Consider the following 14,159-nt stretch of genomic DNA (forward strand, 5'->3'; position numbering starts at 1 on the left):
ATACTCCCATTCCTCCAACACGCCCAGGAGTCTGATTTTGCTTTATGTACAAACTTTTGTAGCAAGTTATGAGACCAGTTTTAAATGGTCACTCTACTGGGACACTGACAATGGATATGGAGAAGATCTGGCAAGTGGTATTTTCTGCAATGTATTAATTACACAAATCCTGTTGTACATGATGCAGCAAATAAGACCTCCATATCAGTCAGCTAAAAATAATATAAACATTAACTCAGGCTGTTTGCAAACTTGATCTTGAACGATTAGGCTAATGAAATGAAGGGAAGGGGAGAATGTCTCTGCTTGAACAGGAAAAAAAAAAGCAAATTTCTGATGAAGAATTTACCTTGGTGTACTGAGAACTGATGTTACTGCATGACTTTGGCATCACTTAATAGTTGTACTTTGTACCTTGTATTTTCATGCCAAGCACTAAGCTGAACGCTTCTCTGTGGATTTGTTCTGTTACAGCCCATTCTGGAGTCTGTGCCTGTGTTTCTGGTTAAATGGTTACTTATTTCCTTTATAGAGTTATATAGCAAACAAGAGGATGCTCGGCCAGGGATGTCATAGTAACACTCTTTCTGCTACCAAGGAGGAGTTGTACAGAATTAAAACGAAAATCCCAACCCCCCCAGAAACTCGCATGTGAGAGGTGTGTTTATATTGAATTGTTGGATAAAGTTGTGCAATTCTGTATGCAACCAACCGTGATCAGGCTGCCTCTCCTGCCAGGGATGCCACCCACATCTGTCTGTGTTATGCCTGCATCAGCTGTTTCCTCCGGCCCTCCACCTTGTGCTGAGCCTGCTGTTGCTGGGTGTTGCTGCTCTACCTCCTGAAGCTCCCCCAGGCCCCCTGGGGCTGAGGCTCTGCTCCCCGCAACACCCACTCCCGCAGGCTCCTGCTCCTCCTCAGGTGCCACAGGTCTCCTGAGCCTGCCCATGCCAGAGACCCTGATGGGCCAAGATGATGGAACAAGCCTGGAGGGGGACGTAGGCCCTGAGTAAAGAAATTATTTTTATTAACATGTCTGTAGATAAATGGCAAAGTACAGCAGCGATTCAGCACGTCCCTGCGAGGAACTGCCAGGCAAGGCTCCCACGGGCAGCTCTTTGCAGGAAGGGTAGAAGCTTGCTGGAAATGTACTGAAATCCAGGAAACACCATGTACAGACCTAGAGGACTGGTTGTTGGATCAATTTATTCATTAGGTAATGGCTTCTTCTGAGAGTAGAAACAGAATTTAACTTTCAGTAGTAAAACCAGGATAATTTCTAGACTTCTTCAGGGACCTGTTTTCCCACTTTTATTCATGAGGTAATGAAAACAAACCTTCCCACTCCATAGCTCCTAATGCTCTTTCTGTATTGGTGGCCTATTTTTCTGCTTAAGGACAGGGAGGGACTGTTGAGTCACACACAATCTTGTGCCCTCCTCCTTCTCTCATTTAAATATTAATATGATGAATTATTACTAGAGTAACAGCTGTGCACTGCTCATATCACAGCAACATAACCTTCCCTCCTCATCGGATCACAGCTATTCCTGACTCGCGTTTTCTGGTCGACCTTCTCACTTCTGGATGACTTTTAAGAAATTACTTTGTTAGTTCTGGTGTGGTGTCATTAAGATAATTGTTTGTTCTGTTTTTTCTGCTTAAATATTAATGATACTGAGGAAGTCAAAAGATAGCTTCAGTAATGGTAAGTTAAATGTCTGTGTGTATTCTCCTATGAGATCTGTTTGTTCAGAGAGAAAGAAATATAAAGGATTAAGATCAATCTTTCTAACTAACACTTAGAAACATCTCCCTCTCTTTGACAGTTACCAAAATAATAATATTTTGTCTTCTATATAAACAAAAGCATTATATATTAGGCAGCTAGTGTCTCTAGAGAATTCAGAGGAATACCTAACATTGTACCTAGACGTACTAAAGTGTTGCATTCTCTGTAGATAAAGTACTATTAAGAGAGACTGCAAATAAAATAATGAGACAACTCTGTAAAGACTGCTGGAAATAAATATTTGGCATCACATAAAGAAGGGGAGGGAATTTGAAGGAGAGATAAAACACCGTGAGTTAGCTCAATACGATTGGAAATACCAAGGTAAAGCATTCCCAGGCAGATTTGGAAATGTTAGCAGATGTGAAGTTTTGTGGGTAAAGGTCCTCCTCTGCTGAGCACCTTTTGCATGGTTCTTGTGTTTGTGCATGCGTGCGTGTGTGTGTGTGGTTTACAAACCCACAGGTTTTTTTCTCCTTGAAAATGTCACTTCTTGGAGTACTTTCATGCTGCAGAAGGGGCAGCCTGGGTTTTTTGCTTTCTGGACCACTGTTGTGGAGAACTTAATGCCAGCAGGAGCGTGTAGAAATCAGGTTTACTGCATTTACCCAATTGCTCGTATTTAGCATTGGATTAAACTTTTCCCAAATTTCCTTGCATTTTAACTTGCTGCTCATGTCTCCTAGGGAGAAAAAAATCCGAACTGCTCTTACAAAGATTTTAAAATTAAATGTCCATATTTTGATTTGCATTTTTTTCATTTGAAATTTCTGTTTTAGTAAATCAGTGTTCTTAAATTTATCAATTTGAATACAATATTGTTTTATTGCTTTGTTGGGGTTTTCTAAGTAGCTTATACATATAATGGAGAACTTAAAAAAACAATCCCAATTTATAAATGATGCCCTTCTTTTCTCAATCCTAAAGAAATCGGTAGAAACTTTTTTCCCAATCAGCCTAATTAGTGATGACAGAAATGGAGGCGGGAGGCTCCTCCTGCCTGAGAACGCTTCCCATTCAAAATCAGAGTCTAACCCCATGCCTGGTTAGGGGTTGCGGAGAAGAAAGGGTGAAAAGGGAGTACTGCACAATGTGTTTCTAAGTCATTGGCTGCTCTGATGTAATGCTAAAAGTAGCGCTGTTACTTCTTGAATAATTTTTCCACTCTGCTTTTTTCTAAACAAGTACTGAGCTGGGAACAAAGAGCCCCATCCTGACTGTTTGCAATTCCCTCTGTAGCCAACAAGAGTAAACTCATGGATTGAGACATGCGCAGTACCACCTATATACATACATATACATGTATATGTTGGCTTTTTCCCCTCTGTGTTCTGTTCGTCCTAAGGTTTATAGGAGTAGGAATTTTTTTTTCTCAATTTACCATTCACATCAGGGATTTTTTAATTCTCTTGCAGGTTACTGTATTGCAAATTATTTGGCAAAAGTGCTGCTTTTATAAAAAGCCTTGATAAACTTGTAGCATGTTCCCCGGATAAAATCTCATTTCAAACAATCCCTTCAGATGATTATCTGCAGTGACTGCCGATGAATCCTTGTAGCAATCTCATAACAACGGTCCTCGTGGACGGAAGAGAAACCTGCTGTCAGAACTACAAATAATTTATGTAACCCAATTTAAAGCTCTAACAAAATGTTCCATTGTTAAGAGGATTGTTATACTTAACGTGTGAGATGAAAATACTTTCTGAAGGTCAGGAATGCACAGAAGATAGATTAGATCTCTCGAAAAGACAAAAAATAGGTTTTTACCAGAAGTTTTTCCTCTGTAAGACATTCAACTTGGCATTCTCAGAAGCTTATATAAACACAGCTTTATTCCTGCAAGCACTGTGTATGCTCTGCAGAGGGAGAGGAGCCTCAGAGCTTCAGCTCTGCACATGGAAAAATATAACTGAAGGTGGACTGGGGACTCAGGCTATTTTTGCCACCACCAGCAGCATAAATTAAAGTTTGTTTTAAAGAACACAAGGGCGGATTCGGGGATGTATTTCCTAGATTCTGTTTGCCGCAGCTGCCAGCATTATGCCGAAGGAGCCCAGGCAGTTTGCTGCAGGTGAGACAGCCACCCCGCAGCAGTGGGTGCCAGAGGCAGCTGTGGGGCCAGCCCGGCGGAGTGGTGCGGGTGGTGTGGGAGCAGGTGGGCTCACTGATGCGCTGCGGCATTGACGCCTGCAAGCAGGAATGGTGGGACTGAGCTGTCCCTTGTTGAGGTCGGTCTTCTGCTCGTGACCATAGCTTGGTAAAGATCCTGGGAGCTGAACTGCCTGCTGCTGAATGATGGAGGGGCGGCACAGACTCTGCTGAGGCTGGAGATGAAGGCTCTGAGAAGTCCATCTAAGCCAGGCAAGGCATCCGGGCACTGAATTATAGACTCCTGGTGTTCAGTGACCTGGTTGCTTATGCTCAGTCGGGAGTTAATGCTATCTTTGTACAACTGTCAAACAGAGCCACAAACCCTGAATTTGACATGTTGGAAAACAGCTTTGCGAGATCTAGCTTTTCATAATAGGATCTGGGGGGTTGAGCCGGTCTTGAAGTGCTTTTCACATAAGGTATCATGGAAATAAAAAGAAATTACAGCCTCTGTAACCATCAGAAAGTCAGGCTAATGTTGCCTGCCACCATCGCTCCCCATCCCTTGTGCATAGTCACACATAGTTTCTGTCTATCCCTGCAACCAGTCAAAACTGAGATTATGGAGAAGCTAACGATGGAGACTATTTAAACATTTTTCTCCTCTCCTCCTTCACTGTTGTGTTCCCCTAATTCCTGGGGTCCCTCTCTGCAACATCAGGTCTCCTGCCTGCCCTCTCCCTGCCTCGGCACTGGCTGCCTGGCAGCCCCGCTCATGGCAGCAGCATTGCGGGCACAGACACGGAGTGGAAGCAGCAGGGTTTACATGGTAGGAAAGGTTCTGTGTGACTGCGCAGTGGAGCAAAACAATAGGAAGAAACTTTGTCCTGGAGAGTGGAGTATTTTCTTGCATCCTCCTGCTTTCTGCTGCCGAGGGCCTTTTTCCAAAATACCATTGCAAGGGGAAGAGAAGCTTGAATAGGACCCTCCACATCCCAGCGGTGAGTGCCCCGTGCCACTCCAGTAACCTCTCACTGATCCATGGGGAGGACACCGACAGGGTCATATCCTTCTCAGAAACTCTCTGGTCTGCTTTTTATTTCCTCTCTAATGTGTTTCTGTGTAGGAAGGCCCTTTTACCACCACCACCACAGCTAGCAGCTTACGAGCCCTAGAGACGTTGGGAGAAGGCTGCCTGGAGAGGCACTGCAGCCCGTGTTAGCTTCTGCTGGGGGAGCAGACATTGTGAATGTGCCTGTTCCTTTGCCTAGGCAGAGGAGTGGTGATGGACAGAGGCTGTATGTGCAGGGAGAACGTGGCAGCCCCTTGGTGGCTCGGGCAAGGCTGAGGAGCACTCGTATGGGGATTGCCTTGGTCTCAGTGCTTGCCTTGGTTTCAGACCATGACTTTGCTGACTGCTCCTTTTTTGGATGGAAACATTTTTGTACCAGGTATATTTCCAATTCTGAACTTTGCTGGAACATTTTCAAATATTTTGTCATATTTTTGTCAAGTCCACCGAGCTGGAGGAGAGCATTGATTTTGCCCTACTTAAAAATAGGCAAACAAACAAAAAAGTTTTTAAAAGGCCCTTGCCTGCTCCAGAGAGGAGGGCAGCCTCAGAATCTGGAGTCAAAGATGCGTGTTTTATCTTTGTGGAAAATCTCTTGATGTCTATGAACCGGAGACCTCAGTTTTTGCAGACTGGATAGATGTGGTAGCAGATAAATTCCTACACAGTCTGTCAGTCCTGGATGTGCTCCAGCCCAGTCAACTTCTGAACAGAAATTTTCCTGTGACTGCATCCATGGACTGCTGCAGGCTGTGTTGGGTTTGGGCACCTTAATTGAATGTAAGTGGAGTGTTCCTCCCATGCACTGCTGTTACTGGCTCCTGTTGGCTCCAGTTAAGAAGCTGGAGGCAGCTACCGGACTCACATGTGGAAGAAACAAAGACTGAATAGGTAGGAAATTTCTAAGGAGTAGGTTGGGGGAAAAAGTTTGTAAAAATGAGATTTGAATTTGAAAGGAGAAAATAAAATAGAAACTGGGAAATGGGAGGAGACTCGGAGAAACTGGATGAGCAGCTGAGAGGCAGTGGGGAGGCTGCCATGGAGAGTGTGCAAACACAGCTACTTGGGGTGTACAAGCACAGCGACTCCGGTGCTTCTGGTGCTGGGGAAAATCAGAACTGCCTGGACAAAGCCTAGAATAACTTGCAGAAACTAAGAATTCAGAGCTTTGTGGATCTGCACTTGGTGCAAGAAGTACCAATTACTTTGAAAAGTTGAACAGTGAAATAAAGTGCCAGTCCCTTGCAAAATTTGGTTCTAGCAATCTTAAATTGTGCATCTGCTATTAAGGGCTGCTGTGACCTTGATCTTTGTGACTCAGATCAGAAAAGTGGAAATGATAATATCCTAACATTCTTGCAGATTGTAGAAATTAATGTAATGGGTATTTGCAGAGCCCTTAGACCATGGTGGTTCTGTCCTCAGACCCAGGCAATATGTGATGAGTAAGACATAGGGCAGTACACTGATTTTATTTTTTCTCGATATCCAATTACTGATAATCAGGTGAGCACAGTCTGTCTTGTGTGATGAATGAAGCAGAGCACTGAGCACTTGTGAGGAAAAAAAAAGGAGTATCTGCTCATGCAGGAAAGCTGTATCAGAGCAGACAGAGCTTGCTCTGATTACTATGATTGTCATGTCACGTGGAGGTCCCTTCAAAGGTCAGAGAAGGTTACTCGCTGACATTAAGGCCCATATTCCCCTGTTCTCCTGCTATCTGAAACATTAGAGCAATCGGGAACATAAATCTTGTTCCTCTGTGTGAAAAGGTTCAAAAGTTTCCATTACTACCCTGCTGTTTCACTTGATTTTGGCTGTTACCGCAGGTTCTTGGCTGAAGTTTTACTACTTGACAACAGCCTGTTCGAGCCTTGTCACTGATTTACCATTGCCTAGAAATTATTACATTTGTATTGTTTACTAACAAATATCATTGGACCTAGGATAATAAACATGGGTTACAGGGTAGTACTTTGATCACAAATTGGACGTGTAGTCCTTGAATCATTTTTACTACAAGCAAATGAATTGCCTTGATTATTTAAATGGGGATATTATCAGAAATCATAATAACGTCACTTTACTCTGTATTTCTAGGAAGTATTTAGATAGTCCATGCAGCTGTGGAAATACCAGCTTGGGTAGTCTGTCAGGAAAAAAGAAACAGCTGACATCTTGAAACCTTTGTTGGGTTGAAGGGAAAACCACCACCTTGGTTTTGATGAATATTGCACTGTCTTGTGAAGTCTTTGAGAAGCATCTCTGACAGACAGGCTTGAGAGCGTTAAGTCCTCCTTGGGGTTGCCCATGGAGCAGGATAGTTTGGGCAGTGGTAAATGAGACTCTAGTCCACCCTTGGCAGGATGGTTCGGCTCTGAAAGCAAGGGCTGAGACTTGTGTCCATCCCTGATTTCTGGGATATACCTTTTCCAAGAGAGTCTGTAGCTAGAGAGGCTGACTGTCCTGGAAAAGTTAACAAGGAAAAGCTGAGAGGTTTGCGAGCTGCAGTCTTTCCCCTCTGGGCCACCATTTCAAGACACAGACTAGCAGGAAGAGTTTGCCTACTGTTGTCTGGTGGCTGAAGCCTGATTCTTCATTACTTTGGGCGGCCAAGTGAAATCTCCCACAGCATAGCCCAACATAGTCTCCAGCTACTGAACACAAGTGAATGGATTTGTGCACTTAACTTCTGTGATAATAGATGCAAGAGAACAGAAGAAGGTCTTTCAGCTGGGTTGTGGTGCTGTGAGCCACAGACATCAGATTACAGATTGCAACCATGTGGCAACTCTTGCTGTCATCCGGGGCAATGCTGGAGTAAATTGCGGAGCACACGTGAATACTATGATCATGTTGGAGTCTGTTGAATTGCAGCAATCATGAGAACTAAGTTTTGCAATTAGAGTTGGTCCAAAGGTTGAAACTCCTCTTCTTTGAATCATATTGATTGTTTTTGTTTTGGGAGTGTCCAGATTAAACAATAAGAAGAAATTTGAGATAATGGTTAGCAACTTCTTTTGTTTACTAAAATAGGCTTATCAGCAAATGATTTCATTTTAACTGAGGCTTAAACAGTTCTCCAGTGTTTCATAAAACGCAAAGAATGATGGAGGAATACCTTTTTCCCTGTCATGAAATATAGCTTTATATGTATGTGGTTTAAGTTTTGGTTTAACAGGTTTTGACCCAATGCAATTGAAAACTGTTTAGAGATATGCTGGCGATAAGAGAATGCTGATGCACTAAAAAGCAGAAGGTTTCTCTACGTCTTTAATCTTTCTTAGTTCCAGCTCACTTGCACAGTAAATCTCACGATTCAGGTCATGAAAAAACATCTAGGCATAACTATATACTGTTTATATATAGAGAAATGTTTACCAATATGAGATAACTTTCTGGTTTTAGGGCTAGCTTCTCAGCGATTTCTCAGCAGCAGAAATACCTGTGGAGGTATTTCTGAGAAGTAGTCTACATGAGCCCTGTAGAAGAACAGCCTGTCTCTGTGGAGGAGGCTATCCAGTGCTGCAGTGAATAGACCTGTGAAACACATTTCCTTGTAGGTCAAGAAGCAAAAAAAAGATATACAGGATTTCTTTCCAAGTGCAGAAAAGAATGAATTCTAGGTTAACAATTTTAGAGGTTTTTTATGCTTGTGGTCATTAAGGACAGTTGGAGCTCTCTGCAAAGGCTGACAGCCTTGTCTACCTTCTCTTGTACCCTTCTCTCCTGCACAGACACAGTGTGCGAACACTCATGTCCTGGTTTCAGCTAAGCCACCACAACTCACTAACAAGTTTGCTTTTCCATCATCCAATGTACACATGGACAGATGTATTCCATTTCTGTTTGCACAGCCTTTAACCAAGAAAGTTTGGGATGGTCCAGTTTCAGCACTGTCTGTCATACCTCTAATAGAGGTAATAAATCTTTTGTTTCCAAAATATCAAAAATTCAAGCAGATTTAATGTCTTTAATGAAAAAAAAATCAAGTTCTTCTTTAGACTTACAGAAAATTAGATCATGGGTAAAATCAGTTACTCAGTGCAAAGGCTCAAAAAATGTGTTGTGTATTATTTACTCCTTTCACAGGTAGGAGTGCTTCTAGGCTCTTCTAGAGCCTAGAACAGACAACTGTCATGGGAACAGACAACTTACAAATGATGGGAAGAAACCATACACTAATGAAAGCAGGATTCCTCTGAGGTACGGTCACGAGAGGGATCAAATACGTAATTCTCCATTAAAGTAGAGTGTTCTTAGCTGAAGTCTCAGGCGAGCCTGCCCAGTGCTGGGTCTGCAGGAGAAAGCGCCATGGGTGGTTATGACAATGCCCCTGTGCAGAGGAGTTGTGTGCCTACACACTTACACACTTCTAGTGCCCAGCGCAGAAAGGAGACCAGCCCATGGCTGCTTCAAGGCCAGCTCTTCCAGCCCCGTGTGATGCTTAACTGCAACATGGGAATGTAGAGGACTCAAGTGCATCACTCTCTGGACTGAATGACTCAAAAAGCACATCTGCTGGGGAAATGCACTCTCTATTTCTCATTAATACTTGTAGTCTCCCATGTATAGCATGCTGTTCAGTCATCAGTGGTGTGAAAGCATGATGAGGAGCAGGCTGAGAGATGCTTGCTGCTGTTAGAAAGAGAAGCAGCTTGGTAGTGGGGGAGAAGGCTGGAGTCACTGCACTGAAGTTAAATTTGTTAATACTTTTGCCATGGCCTTAAGAGAGCTGAGAGTTTGCCCCTGTTCCAAATAAAGCATTTATTTATTTAACTGAGCTTTATCTTCATGGAAGCTGACAGAAACAAAATGAGAGTGAGTTCATTCCGCATTCTGTATTACTGTTGCAAAGAGGAACAGAGTTCTTGGGTATCGTAGAATCATAGAATGGTTTGGGTTGGAAGAAACCTTAAAAATCACTTAGTTCCAACCCCCCTGCCATGGACAGGGACACCTTCTGCTAGACGAGGTTGCTCAAAGCCCCATCCAGCCTGGCCTTCAACACTTCCAGGGATGAGGTGTCCGTAACTTCTCTGGGCAGCCTGTGCCTGTGCATCACCGCCCTCATAGTGAAGAATTTCTTCCTTATATCTAATCTAAATCTACACTCTTCCATTTTAAAGCCATTACCCCTTGTCCTATCAGTACATGCCCTTGTCAAAAGTCCCCTTCCAGATTTCCTGTAGGCCCCCTTTAGGTACTGGAAGGCTGCTGCAAGGTCTCCCCAGAGCCTTCTCTTCTCCAGGCTGAACAGCCCCAGCTCTCTCAGCCTGTCCTCATAGGAGAGGTGCTCCAGCCCTCTGATCATCTTCGTGGCCCTCCTCTGGACTTGCTCCAACAGGTCCATGTCTCTCTTATTTTGGTGGCTCCAGAGCTGGATGCACTACTCTAGGTGAGGTCTCATGAGAGTGGAACAGAGGAGGAGAATCACCTCCCTTGACCTGCTGGCCACGCTTCTTTTGATGCAGCCCAGGATGCAGTTGGCTTTCTGGGCTGCAAGCATACATTGCTGGGTCATGTTGAACAGAGACAGATTAATCTGTAAGCAGCTATTATTGGAGTGCATTTAAAGCAGTTTGAGTTAGAAGAGCCTTTGCTGAAGCTGATGGAAAATGCCAAAGTAAGAAGATGATCCCAGTGCTTGACACCATTCTGGAGTCTGGAGAACTTCCAGTGTACGTGTTGGCATTCATAGCATGTTAGGAGGGGAAAGCTCCTCCTCAAGACTGAAAGACAAAGTGAATTTAGACAATTCTGGTCAGTTTTTCCTCTTCAAAGGAAAATGTAATTTTCCTGGTTTTCATTGTCATGTAGTTGCACGCAAATAGACTTTTTCTTGAGCTGTAAAAAGGAGGATAGAGATCTTGTGTTTCATAAGGCTGATACTGCCTGCAGTAAATGATGCTTCTGTGCATTTTTTTTTCCCCTGTGTAGTAGTCAATGGTGCAAGTGCCTCTTTCCTGAGCACTTCAGACAGTTGCCCTCTGTGGAGTGGCCTGACATCTTGCATCATTTCCTGTCATCTGTCTAAAGCTATTTATAAATTGTCTGCTGATTCTGGCACACAGGCAAAACCCGGTTTTCAGGAGAAAACAAATAGTTTGGAAATGTATTCCTTCCCAGTAAGTGTCTCAAAACTGTTGAGAAAAGCTGAAACATCCTAGTAAATCTTAATGAAAGCTAAGATAGAATTGAGTTGGGGAATACAGGGAATTGCATAGTCCCATATATTTGTACTGGAAATTTTTAGAAATAGATGTTGCAACATGTACTGAGAAAAAGTTAAGGAGTATTAAGGGAAAGGAGGTGGTTCCAAAATTGATTTGTTAGCAAAATAAAAACTTTGGGTTTTGATGTCTGAAGAAATAATAAAAGTGACTCAAGGTAGCTTTTGCAACACTGAGTATTTGCCATATAATTTGATGGTAGATGTTCTATAAGAAGTTTCAATATTTCTTAGGTTTTCCATCTCTCTAGCTTCAGGAGACTGACTGGGGTAGGAGTCTGACAGGGACAGTAGGAGGCATTAAGAGAAGCAGCGTGCTTCCCAATCAATCTGCTGTTTATGATAAGTGCTATTTTGGGAATTCTGAAAAAGCGTGTTGGCCACAGCCGAAACACACCCTGAGCAGCAGCACTCACATCAGCTTCCCACAGGCCTGCCTTGACCCCGCTGGCACCGTGCTCCTTGCCTCTTGATCTTTAGCCATCCAATGTGCTGCTTGCTTGTGAAACAGCTGCATCCATGAGCTCTGCGTGTGTTGGAGACCACTGTGTGCAGGGCGAAGTGAATGGAGGAAGGCCTCTGCCTGAGCAGTCACAAAGATACGATTTCTTAATGTGTCTCACAATCCAGCTTGTTTCATCCTGTTTTCACCAACCATCATAAGTACCACAGTACCACAGATGGCCTAGGCAGGACTGGAGTCCATGTCCCACAGATGAAGGCCTCTACAGGATACAAATCTAAGTAGCAGTAGAGATCTGAGACTCTTCCACTATGACCAATTAGTATTGTTTTTCCAACCCTCAAGTTTCCTGTGGCAGCAATGGATCACCTTCTTGATGGCTGACAAAGATTCGCTTCTGGCCATGCACCAGTTCGTATATAGTTTATTGCAAAATACTATTTGAAAGTGTTTGAAATGCCCCAACTCACTGCACCTTTCTTCTCCCCTTGTGAGCTTGTTGATGACACTTGTTGCTTTTTGATATGTAAAAGCTGTGTAGCCTCAGGCGGCTAAAGCAGCGTATTAGCTGCTGCCCATGTATTTGTGTTGAGCTTTGCCCCCTTTAAATGTGTTTCAAGAGGATTCTGGTGTTGGTGAAAATGTTAGCAAATGTTAGTCTGTTTTTTTTGTCCTTCTCTGTAAATGACAAGCTCTGGAGCACCAGCTGTATTTACAATTGCACAGCAGAGGCTTTATCTCTGTAATGCAACAGCAGTGAAAATGCTGCATGTTGGAAGGTTTGCTGTTCTACAGGAATGAACAAGAACAGTTCTACACAGCAATATGTATAGTTCTGCAATTAAATTTAATAGTTCTGCAAAAATGTATAATTGTTCTACATAAATCCATCATCAGGCCTTTATAACTTCTGCTCAAGAGCTGATGTATTTTCCAGTAGGTTTCCAAAGCAAATACATTTTTTGCTGAGAGCACCCCGCCCTGCTTCCAGGGCATCTCTCCACATTGGAGTACTCAAGGTATTCCAGATATTTAAATAAAATCTGTACAGTAATATGCTGCCCTAGAACTCTAGCAGCACTACAGCCAGTGCAATAACGAGCACAGAGATGCCTCAGACAATTGCTCTGGTGTCACTTCAGTGGGCAGACATGTTATAACTGCTTCATTCGAGGTCTTGTAGGTGGGGATGCGAATAGTGCCTTCCTGCAGGTCTGAACGAGGGAGAACTGTTGCACACAGAATTCTCTTGTACCTGAAGTGCTGGGGGAAAAAAAAAAAACATTTGGTGCTTCTTGTTTCCACTTCATCCTATGCTTTGCCTTGTCACAACAGCCCTGTTCCTCTTTCTGTAGAAAGTTTTTCATCTGTGGATTCATCCACTGACTGGATCTACAGCCTGGCTCCAGCACACCTCCCATGTCCTGCGCCACTCAGGTCACCTGGAGCATCCGAGTGGGAAAATGTTGATACTAGTCATCCTTTCAAAGGTGACTAAACCTAACACATACTGCTGTAATTGCCTACCTCAGTAAATTTTTCTACATATTTGCTATTCTGTGCATGAAATACAAGTGAATTTCACACACAGAGGACTGATGCTTTCAGTGATGACCCAGCTATAAGGCAAATTTTCTAAGCTTTTCTCTTCTCTCTTCTCTATGGCTTTGCCAACTCCTGCTTTAGGCAGCTGCTCTGTCCCTGTGCTAAGTGTTGGTGAAGACATAGAAAAAGTAGGCAATGGAATTGCCTGACAGAATAAAAATGTGTGATATTAAGCGGGGAGCCTGCATGCAGGGAGCCGTACTGAAGTGTCCTAGATTGCTGATGATCTACCAAGGGAGAAGAATGACTTGTTCTGTTTTAAGTGTTTAATGACTTTTTTTCCTGCAGATTCACAGAATTTCCAAAGTATGTCACAGAACCCATTTATTTCTAACCTCAAAAATGAACACTTTCTGTGACTTTCTCTTTCCACTTTCATCTGCCCTTTGTACTTTGCTGCCTTTAGTTTGAATTGGTCGGTGTTAATAGTCTGTTCTTTTCCAGTCTTTCTATTGTTTCACACGGGGATTAAAATCTTAGGGTTTGCCTTTTTCTTTTCTTCTAAGTCCCCTAATATTGTCTTAGCTTCTTTCCTGATCAGAATGTCGTGGGTACAAAGCTTGCTCTAGCAAAGTCCAGTTCCACCAAATGAGTGCAAACGAGGTGATAGCATGCTGTCTGTGCCCAGGCAGCTTTGGCTACCACCATGTAGACTTTAATTAAAAAAGGAATTTGACACAAAAAATTGTTAAAAGTTTTTAAGATGGCAACTGCTATGTGGTTACCTACTGATAATACTGGCATGAACTATGCTTTAAGATTTCTTGGGAAAACTTCAAAGTCTGCAAACCTAGAGAGCATTTGTCAGGAAATTAAATAAGCGCTATGTCCAGTATGGAAAGGTGTAGTCTGACTTTTTCCACGAAACAGAGGTACCCAAGAAGTGAAGCTACCTGAGCTG

At 43.1% G+C, this 14,159-nt stretch overlaps 1 protein-coding gene across 2 annotated transcripts in view; it reads left to right on the plus strand.

The window, feature by feature from the left end:
• Window positions 1–14,159, plus strand: part of MAPK6 (mitogen-activated protein kinase 6) — a 47,152-nt gene that overhangs the window by 14,538 nt on the left and 18,455 nt on the right. Inside the window, exon 1 of one of the 2 annotated variants that reach the window (XM_086757049.1) lies at window positions 1,571–1,708. The exons of the other annotated variant lie outside the window; for it this stretch is intronic. The gene's annotated coding sequence lies outside the window, so the exon portion shown is untranslated. Of the gene's footprint in view, window positions 1–1,570; window positions 1,709–14,159 lie in introns of those variants that run through there. 2 annotated transcript variants of the gene reach the window in all.

Source organism: Chlamydotis macqueenii, chromosome 12 (genome assembly GCF_036417535.1).
Source record: "Chlamydotis macqueenii isolate bChlMac1 chromosome 12, bChlMac1.mat, whole genome shotgun sequence".
Lineage (NCBI taxonomy): Eukaryota > Metazoa > Chordata > Aves > Otidiformes > Otididae > Chlamydotis > Chlamydotis macqueenii.